The 9140-nt window shown below is 37.0% G+C and overlaps 1 long non-coding RNA gene across 1 annotated transcript in view; it reads right to left on the bottom strand.

The window, feature by feature from the left end:
• Nucleotides 1-1229: 1229 nt before the first annotated feature.
• Nucleotides 1230-9140, bottom strand: part of LOC130541881 (uncharacterized) — a 39857-nt gene continuing 31946 nt past the window's right edge. Inside the window, exons 7-8 of the long non-coding RNA XR_008955963.1 lie at nucleotides 8377-8473; nucleotides 1230-4676 (exon numbers count right to left, since the gene is read on the bottom strand). This is a non-coding gene — a long non-coding RNA (uncharacterized LOC130541881). The remainder of the gene's footprint in view (nucleotides 4677-8376; nucleotides 8474-9140) is intronic.

Below are 9140 nucleotides of genomic sequence, written 5' to 3'. Positions count from 1 at the left end.
CCCATGTTAGGGTCCCAGCTCCGCGGGGAGTCTGCTTCTGTCTCTCCCCCTGTTTGTGCTCTCTCTCTGTCCCTCTCTCTCAAATGAAAAAATATTAAAAGATATGTGACCTGTGGAAATTCTGTGAAATAATGGAAATTATGGTTTACCATGGATTGGGAAGGTGTCGGGTCAATGCTCAATGAAGCTTCTATGTCCGCTCTCCGTGTCCAAGACCCAAAAGCGTGGTAGAGGAAGGCTACAAGGTTGACTCCAAGTCAGTGTACAATAATTAGGGCTAACTCAATCAGGAGGAAGGACATGGATAAAGAGACAGTGGGAGAGCCACTTAGGGTGCAATAAAATTCAGAGTGGATTATATCTGGGCCGGATTAAGCTGAAATCTCCACTAACAAGTAAAATTGTCTACACAGGATAAGAACACCAACTTCCTTTTTCACAGCGTATGCCAACGTACTTGGTAAACTATACAGTATTCTAGGGACGTCAGGTTTCTTTTCTCCTTTTTATGTATTTATGCTAATGATCTGCCCACAGCTGGGGTCCTTGTGTTTGGTTACCTATAGGAGACTTAAAATCAAGTTAAAACGGGTCTTCCGGATGGCAGAGAAGCACACACTTGGTAGATTTTGGTATTTCGAGCTTCTTACAGTTGACAGTCAAATCATACACACTTGTCTTTGTGGACTATGCCTGGTGGGAGAGGGTGGGTATTTGAAAATAAAAAGAAGGGCTTAGAAAAAAGAAGGCCTTGACTTTCAGCTGCATTTTTCTCTTTCCCTGGGGCTAGGTCCTTAATTAGCCACACCTGGTTTCCGCAGGCGACAGAAGGACAGTAACATCACAGTAACATGGGCTGTGTGGGGATCCTCAGGGACAACATAATATAAATGAAATTGGATGGTGCATTGGAAAGTGCTAAAGGTAATCACTGTGCTCACCTGTCATAAAGTTAACCCTGCTGAAAGGTTTATACAATAACCATAGTGTTCTGGAATCTTGTCCAATATGCCTTTGTAAACTCATTAAGATCTTTTAAGTCATTACTGTGGATTCTTAGCCGTCAACATTTAGCGCACTAAAAAATCTGAATTGCTTTTCTTTAATTTCATGTGTTTTATGTGAATATTGGGAAAAAGGAACGAGCTCAGATGCTGCAGGATCGAAACAAATGACCACACGCGTGTATACCATCCCATGCAAATCAGCGGCAGAGCCAGCTAGTCCTCCGTTTCTAAGTCTTGCTTTAATTTAGTGTCATTTATCATCACTTTTTACACGAGTGTCTCATTGAGCTTTCATCCCACAAGCTGGTGAGCTAATACATAAAGTAATCTGAATTAATGTAGAAAAACGTTAGAGATGTTCATTTTTCAGGTGTGAATGATTTCCCCAAGTATCGACATCTGCTGTGTTCCTTTTCCTCAGTAATTGTGTAAATTGGTAAAGCCATCATGTGCTTGGCACAATTTTGATATTGGATTTCCAAGCATATAGGACTGTATTTCTCTCCAGATGTTTGCAGATTTTCATTGATGCTCCTACAGCTGTTTGTTTACATGGGACTCAACGATGTTCCAGTTTGTGGGTAATATGGGTCTTTTCCCCATCTTTTCCTCTTTGAAGCCCATTTTCATGTGACCAGTTGCTTACAGCAGATCCATCAGTGGCCAAGCAGGGGTGAGGAGAAACAAGTCATTCCGTTACCTGCTAGGTACTTTGAAAATAATTTGAAAGTTTTGGTTTTGACATTACTTATTAATTTCGAATATGACTGATTCCTCAGGCACAAATTTAAAAGATAAGTCAGAGGAAGGTGGAAATATATGGATGAAAGTGATAATATCATTTAAATATTATGTGTGATGAACAGGAGATCTCACTATTTTCTGTTTTTTATCAAGATTCTAGAATTTTCTTAAAATTATTTCCCTTTCTGGATTTTCGTGTCTGCATTTCATTGGAGCATGGGCAAGCATACATACACAATCCCATGCACACAAAACCCTGTTTTAAGTTCTAGGTTTTGGTCCCTGAGTCTTTCAAACTGGAGGCCTATCGGGGTCAGGTGTGAGCTCAGGGGATAATCGATCGAATGAAGCATTTTTCAGAGGTAGTTCTGAGGTTTACACAGAGCCGTGGGGATGAAGGGTTGCTCTTCCCAAAATATCTGAAGATACAGATTCCTATGTTCATCTAGTTTTCTGTGAATACTTTTTTCCCCCAAATATCCACAATAGGAGGTACAGGAACCTGTGGACTGAACCGACCACCATCTTTGTTTTCATTCCAGTGCACTGGCTGGGGGCCCTGACCTGCCACCTGGTGTCTCTCGGTGGTGCTCTCCTGATGCATTACCCTGTTAAATGTTTTTCCTTTGATTTAAAAAAAAAATAGCATTTATTTTTATTTTTTCAGAGAAAAATATGTGGGGGAAGTAAAATATGTTGAGTCATTTCATAGTCCAGATGACAACCCCTCTGAGAGTTTGTAAGCAAAAGCAGTGCATGCATGAGGTTAAGAAATCCAAGCGATAAACTGTTCCTACTCGTTGTTTCCCAAGCACCCCCAACACACACACACACACACACACACACACACACACACACACACACACACACCCCTGTGTGACCAGGATCCTGTTGAGAGCATCTCACATCAAGTACACCATTTGTTGGTCTTGGCTTTATTTCCTACTGATGTAGTTTCAAATTCTTCCCATAAAATTCTTACTCTTTTACAAATATGTGTGATATACCATATTATGCTCTTATGGGGTGAATCATTTCCTCTAAATCCATTTCATTCTTGATGGGCATTAAAATGCTTTTCTCTCTTTAGAGCTACAAACAGTGCTCTCCTGACACTCTTGTTTACGTGTCTTACGATTTTTTTTAAGCGTATCCGTAATTTAAATTCCTAAGACTGGAATTTCTCATCAAAGTTTAACGTACATCTTAAATGTACATACCTATTCATACCTGTCCTCTGAAATGCTGGTGCTGACTTACCTTCTTGCCTGAAGTACACAGTGTGTTTTTACCTCAATTCACAAGGAATGCCTGCCAATTGATAAGAGGTTAGTATTAACTTACTGTCTAGAGAGGCACATTTTTCCAATGTTTAGCACCTTTCTGTATGTTTATTGGGTGTTTGTGAACTTTCAGTCCATATAAATTGCCCATTTTTCTGTTCAGGTGTTTCCTTCTCTTACCGACTTTCATGGATTTCTTGTCACTAAAGGGAATTAACTGTCATGCATATCATTTAATTCATATCATTTATGATTTTTTCCCCCAGCAGATGTTTTAGCAACATCATCAATCTGGAAGACACTGAGTTTTTAAAAAATATTTAAGTCCTTAGAATAATTAGAATAATTTATGACTGACAGTTGGCACTAAATATAGTTTAAACATTATTATTAATATTAAAAGAAAGAATGTTCATCCAAAGAATGAATATATATATGTGTATATATTTGTGCTTTCTTCTATATTTTCTGTGGTTGCACTTTTACATTAATTTTTGATCCATTTGGATCTCTAAGTTAGGGCTATTTCTGTGAGCCACCATAGCATTTTTTGATAAATTCTTTTATCCTCATTGACACAAACTTGAGAGTAATCTAAATCTCTGTATATGTTTGGGTTTGCTTCTGGATAATGATCCCACCATTGTATATGAGATAGCAGAGCTAATTTTTTGAACTTTATATTTTTAGCATATGATAGAGCTAATTTGCAGTACAGCCATATTTTATATTTAAAATTAGTTTTGTTTATTTTTACCTATTTAATCTTTTAGCTAGACTGGTATGTCATAATGTAAAATTAAGTAAAATTCTCTTTTGAGAATTTAAATGTTCTATTTTGAGTATATTGTGAATTTTATCCTATTAAACTGAAAAAAACTTAGGAAAAATTTCCATCTTTATATTTCTAGCCAAAAAATAGGATAGTTTTGTATTATCTTGAATTTTTTTAAAGTCCATCATTAACGTTTGAATATTTTCTTTATATAGTTTTAACATAGTTCTTATTATGTTACCTTTCTAAGCATTTATAGTCACCAGTTTCCAGTGTGAATGAAAAATTTTTTATTGTATCTTCTTACTAGCCATTGTTTACACCTTATAAACTATTAGCTTTTTGTACATCAATTTCAAAACCCTTCCTTGAGAACTTTTCTGAACTTCCTTACACACTTTAATAGTTTTTAAATTGAATAACTGTTTCTTGTGGCATATAATCATACCATATATAAGTAAATGTGCCATTCTGACATTTCTCTCAAATGTTTATCCCCCAGGTGTTAACTCACACGGGAAATAGTAAGAATCATTTTCTACTTCCAATTACTAGCAGTGTTTCTACTTTTTTACCTTAAAGTATGATTGATTTTTAGATATATTTTTTCATCAGGTTTATCAGAAGTTCATGCTTATCTTCTTTGGATAGTTTCTGATACAGTTGAGAAAATAAGACAAAAAAAAAAAAGGCAGAGTCCAAAGTATTGCCTTGGATGGATGTAGTCTAAGAGAGAGCATGACCTGAAGATACAAGAGACATACAGTCTTCCTAATACTGACATCCGAAGTCAAGGGTCTTCCACTCCCAGTCATTGCAGTGCTGGGAGAACAGTGTTGACTGTGGGTTCTCCCCATCAGGACTACCCTGAAGGGAGAAAAATGGAGATGCATCACTCACCCTATCTCATGGCAAATGAAGGGGCAGAGAGAGACCGGGAGTGGAACACTAAAGGATCTTCTTCCACCAGGAAGGAGACATTGGGGGTAGCCAACAAACCATTCCTGTTAACACATATTCCAAGTGCTAAAAGTCTACCAAGATAAATTATTTTGACTTAAATTCTGCCAAAAGCATTTTTTTTGCATTATAATCATATGGTGATACCTCATTGACTTACTGATCTGGTGTGATGCGATCGTATCAATGCATCTGAATGGAAGTGTCAGAATCTTTGAAATTTAATTACATTTAAATTATGTCATGATAAAATTTTACAGATTGTCTATATCCCAAATTGACCTTGGATTCTTGAGTCAAACAGACACTATTTGGTCATAACATATTATTTTGTAATGTACTGCTAAATTATATTAATTTTCCTAACGTTTTATATGGGGGTGTGGGTGTGTGTAAAATGTTCTTCGGTGGTTTACTTAGGAATTAGTTGGCACCCTAAACATAATTTGAAGGATTTTCTTCTTTCTCTAAGTTATAAAACACATTACAGACGCTTGAAGTAAGGTATATGCTGTCAACAGAGTATAATACAAATATAATTCGGTTTCAGTTGTCTACAGGCTTTGTTTTCTGTCTACCTGATGTGTTGCAGATGGACCAGAGTCAAATCACACAACTGTGTTTCTGTTACCCTGAGCTTCCTACTTTCGCCTTACCAAATTTCAGCACGATTTGGGCATCAGTGTTGACAACAGTCATACCCTCCCTGCACATTGCACTGTATTTTATGTAAGTTATGCTAGACAACCTCTGTTTGGCTCTGCAGATCTGCTCTTCATACGTCCTCCATGGCGTTGTGGTGGAGGGTGAGCTGTGAGGGCGACTTCACTGGGCTCTTTTTGCCTTAGTTATTCACTGGAGTTTTGTAAGAGATCAGGGAGAGGGAAGAACATGAGTTTGGGTTATTTCACCAGGGTGCTTCCTAGAGGGTCTCTCCAGATGGTTGTAAGTCTGGAAGGTCAAGGCACCTGTGGGTGGGCCTCCTGCACATGTCTCTTTCTGTAGGTCCTAACTGCTCCCTTTTCACACCTTACACCTAAGGCTGATGGGCTACTGCTAGCTCTGGGGTAATACACTAGTCTGTGGATTCCCCTCTGCCCACATTTAAAAACATACTAACTTCATCAAACACCTTTCAACCTACCTCAGTGTGAATAGGCCATCTTCTTGTGGCCAGGACCTGACACGTATGGTAAGACCCTTTGTCTTTGAAACATCCTTTAAATTAAGCTTAGTCTTGGCTGATGATGGCAATGCAGGTTTCTCATTCACTACTGTTTTGCCTGTCCTTTTAGTTAATTTAAGTCACTTTGTCTAAGCTGTTTATATTTGGGATTTACATTTTAAGTGACTTTTAAGTCCCCATTTCCTTTTAATATCACAGTCTCGCTATATAAATGCTCATGTATATATTTCCATTTATTGTTCTTTATAAAGGTGATATGCTTGATTTTAACTTTGCTGCTTTAAATGATTTTAATGTTTCCTTATTTTGCAACTTTTCCTATAAAGATTATAATTTCTGTTCTTGTTTTAATGCATGTGTTGAGGGACACACATTTTCTTACTGGCAATTTGGAAAGTTTATAGTCTAATTTTAACAAGAATGAGCCAAAGTGTGTACATGTCACCCAACGTCTTAGCACTTTAGAAAATAGGTATGATTTCACACTGTCAAAGAGGAGAGCATTTGTTACTAACACTTCCTTGCAAGGCCTCTTCCTTTTCATCTCTGATTTGTTTATAAATTACACTTATTTTTAGTTATTCTGGAGGTTGATTTTTATTACTTAGAATGCTATATGTAGTCTTTCTTTCCTTGATACTCAAACTAGGACAATATCATTTCATTCCAAGAAATATTAAGAATTAATCCTATCACATTTTTGGCTGTTTTTCTGCCCACCCAAACATTCTGATGACTATTTGTTCACATTTTCTTTTTATTTTTTCTTCCTAGATACTGTTCCATTGTCTTCTACCAACTGTTCCATTGTTTTCTACCATTAATTGTTACTGACCTACAGTGTGAATCTAACTTGAATTTTCTTTCAAAAATTTTTGAGTTGTTTTTTCTGCCCAAATGCCTGGAAGGATTTTATTCTGAACACATCTTAACAGGGTTATGAGCTAGCTTTAAACTTTTTGTTTTGCTTTGCTCTCCAGTCCTTACTTTGGCCCCTTCCTTCCCCCAATCAATCACCAAATCACATAAATTTCATGTTACTGTATATGCCTTAAGAAATCACATTCCTCTACTCCCTCCGCATGCACCGTATCCAGTCTCTGACAGTATCAATGTCATCATGTAACTTAACTGATGTTTGAACATTCTGTGTTTATCATCCTGGTCTTGTCCCAAATATCTTCACACTTTCTTAAGCATTTTGAGCAGCTCCCAGCCATTGGGGGCTATAGCCATTTGTCCTTATTCAGGACTACTGCTCTGTAGTTTCAAGTACATATGTTAAAGTTTAAGAGGAATCTGGGCTCCCTTGGGGTGACCATTTCAGTTTGTTTCCTTAAAATTTTTCTCCTTTCCTCCCTTAGAACTATTTGGATACCAAACAGTTCTCAGAGGACTAGAGAGTTCAAATGTTCTCATTTTTAATAAACTTATAATTTTTTAGGCCCAGGACTATATCATATCCTTTTGTCTAGTTAAGTCAGTTAAGTCTTTTAAGCCACATTGTTTTTTATTGTTAGTTCCTGGAAGGAGCTTCCTGAGATTGTCCTCTACTCCTTCCAGAGGAAAAAAACGTTAAGATGTTAGCAAACCTCTGCTTCCTTTAATAGAAATTATTTTTCTCAATCCTAGTTGCACATTAAATTCACCTGAAAAGCTTTCCTTACAGTCTGAGGCTCACTCTAAGGCAATTCGATGTGGCCAGTGTATCAGTATATTTTTAGGACTTCCAGGTGATTCCAAATTACAGTCAGTACACAGGCAATAGGTGACTGCTGTTTCCCAGGGTATGACCTCATTGACCTCTGTCCAAGTTGAACAACATTAGAGCTATAAATAAAATATAATAGGGAGCCCTTCTGAAATGACAGAATAAGGACCTCTGAAACTCCACTCCTTTATAAAAGCAATGATGACAGAGATTGAATGGTAAATTTCAACTTTTCAGAATTCTGGAGGTCAATCAAAGGCTCACAACAGAAGATAATTTATTTTAAAAAAATGTCTAGATCTTGGTAAAAACAATGGGCTTTGTGTCATTTTAATTTGCCATATATATATATATATATATATCCCTCTCACTAGTTTTCAAGTAGTTGTGAAAACCAATATATAATTCATGAGGGAGTAAAACGGGTTTGGAGCTCCCCTAAATGCCCCATTCCAGGATTTTTTCACTATTTGACCTGCCTTGTAGTTCCCAGGAAAATTTCATTCACTGGGCGTGTATTTATTTGACTTAACTAAGTGTTTGCTCACTGAGAAACACTATGCTCACTATAGAAACACTGTTTTTTGTTGAACAAAAAATCAGTAGTGATTGCTTAGTAGTAAAGTTGTGTGAGATGGCAAACAAAATGCAATAACTTTAAAAGAAACATTTTGGAAATCAGATGACCGTAGAGGGTGTTGAGCAGTTACCATATAGTCCTGGGGATCCACAAGGTGATGTGCATGCGTAGGAAAGACCTAAAAACCTTTTGTCTCCTGTCTGGCTGGCCTTGAGTCTCCGTACAAGCTGAAAATGAAAGCAGAGTTGTAAACTTCCAGAGCGTTAAAGGTATTCACAAGCACATGGCATAGCCTCATGACAAAGGGTACAAGACTCAGTGGTGCAAATTGGGAAATTTGCAGCAATGTGAACTTAGAAAACATTCTTTCTATAGTCAGATACAGGTTAGACAAAATCATAAAGGACATTAGAAAAAAATTGAGGTGAATTAAAACAAAACTTAAGGGATGCAGTTGAAACCATGCTTAGAGGGAAATTTACAGGTACAAACACCTGTATTAGAAGATCTAAAATCAGCTAAACATTCCACTTCTAAGAAACTAGAAAAGAAAACCAAAAGAAGAACAAAGGAAATAAAGACAAACAGGGAAGAGAGTAATAGTGGAAAACAAAAAGCATCAAAGGGTGGATTTCTGAAATGACTAACGAAAACAAATCTTTACCTATACTGACCAAGAAAACAGACTCGTATTACAAAAACCAGGAGTGAAAGTGGGGATATGATTACCAGGCTTTCAGAAATAAACAACTCGATGCTAACATACATGATACTCCAGAATAAATGGTAAGATTCCTAAAAAGACACATTACTTGACTGAATATTTGTGTCCTCCCAAAATTCATACGCTGCAACTTTAACCTCCCATTGTAATAGTAAGGTGGGGCATTTGGA

Source organism: Ursus arctos, unplaced genomic scaffold, assembly GCF_023065955.2.
Source record: "Ursus arctos isolate Adak ecotype North America unplaced genomic scaffold, UrsArc2.0 scaffold_27, whole genome shotgun sequence".
In the NCBI taxonomy this organism is placed as follows: domain Eukaryota; kingdom Metazoa; phylum Chordata; class Mammalia; order Carnivora; family Ursidae; genus Ursus; species Ursus arctos.
The sequence above is the reverse complement of the archived record's forward strand: the minus strand, read 5'-3'. Positions and strand labels throughout refer to the sequence as shown.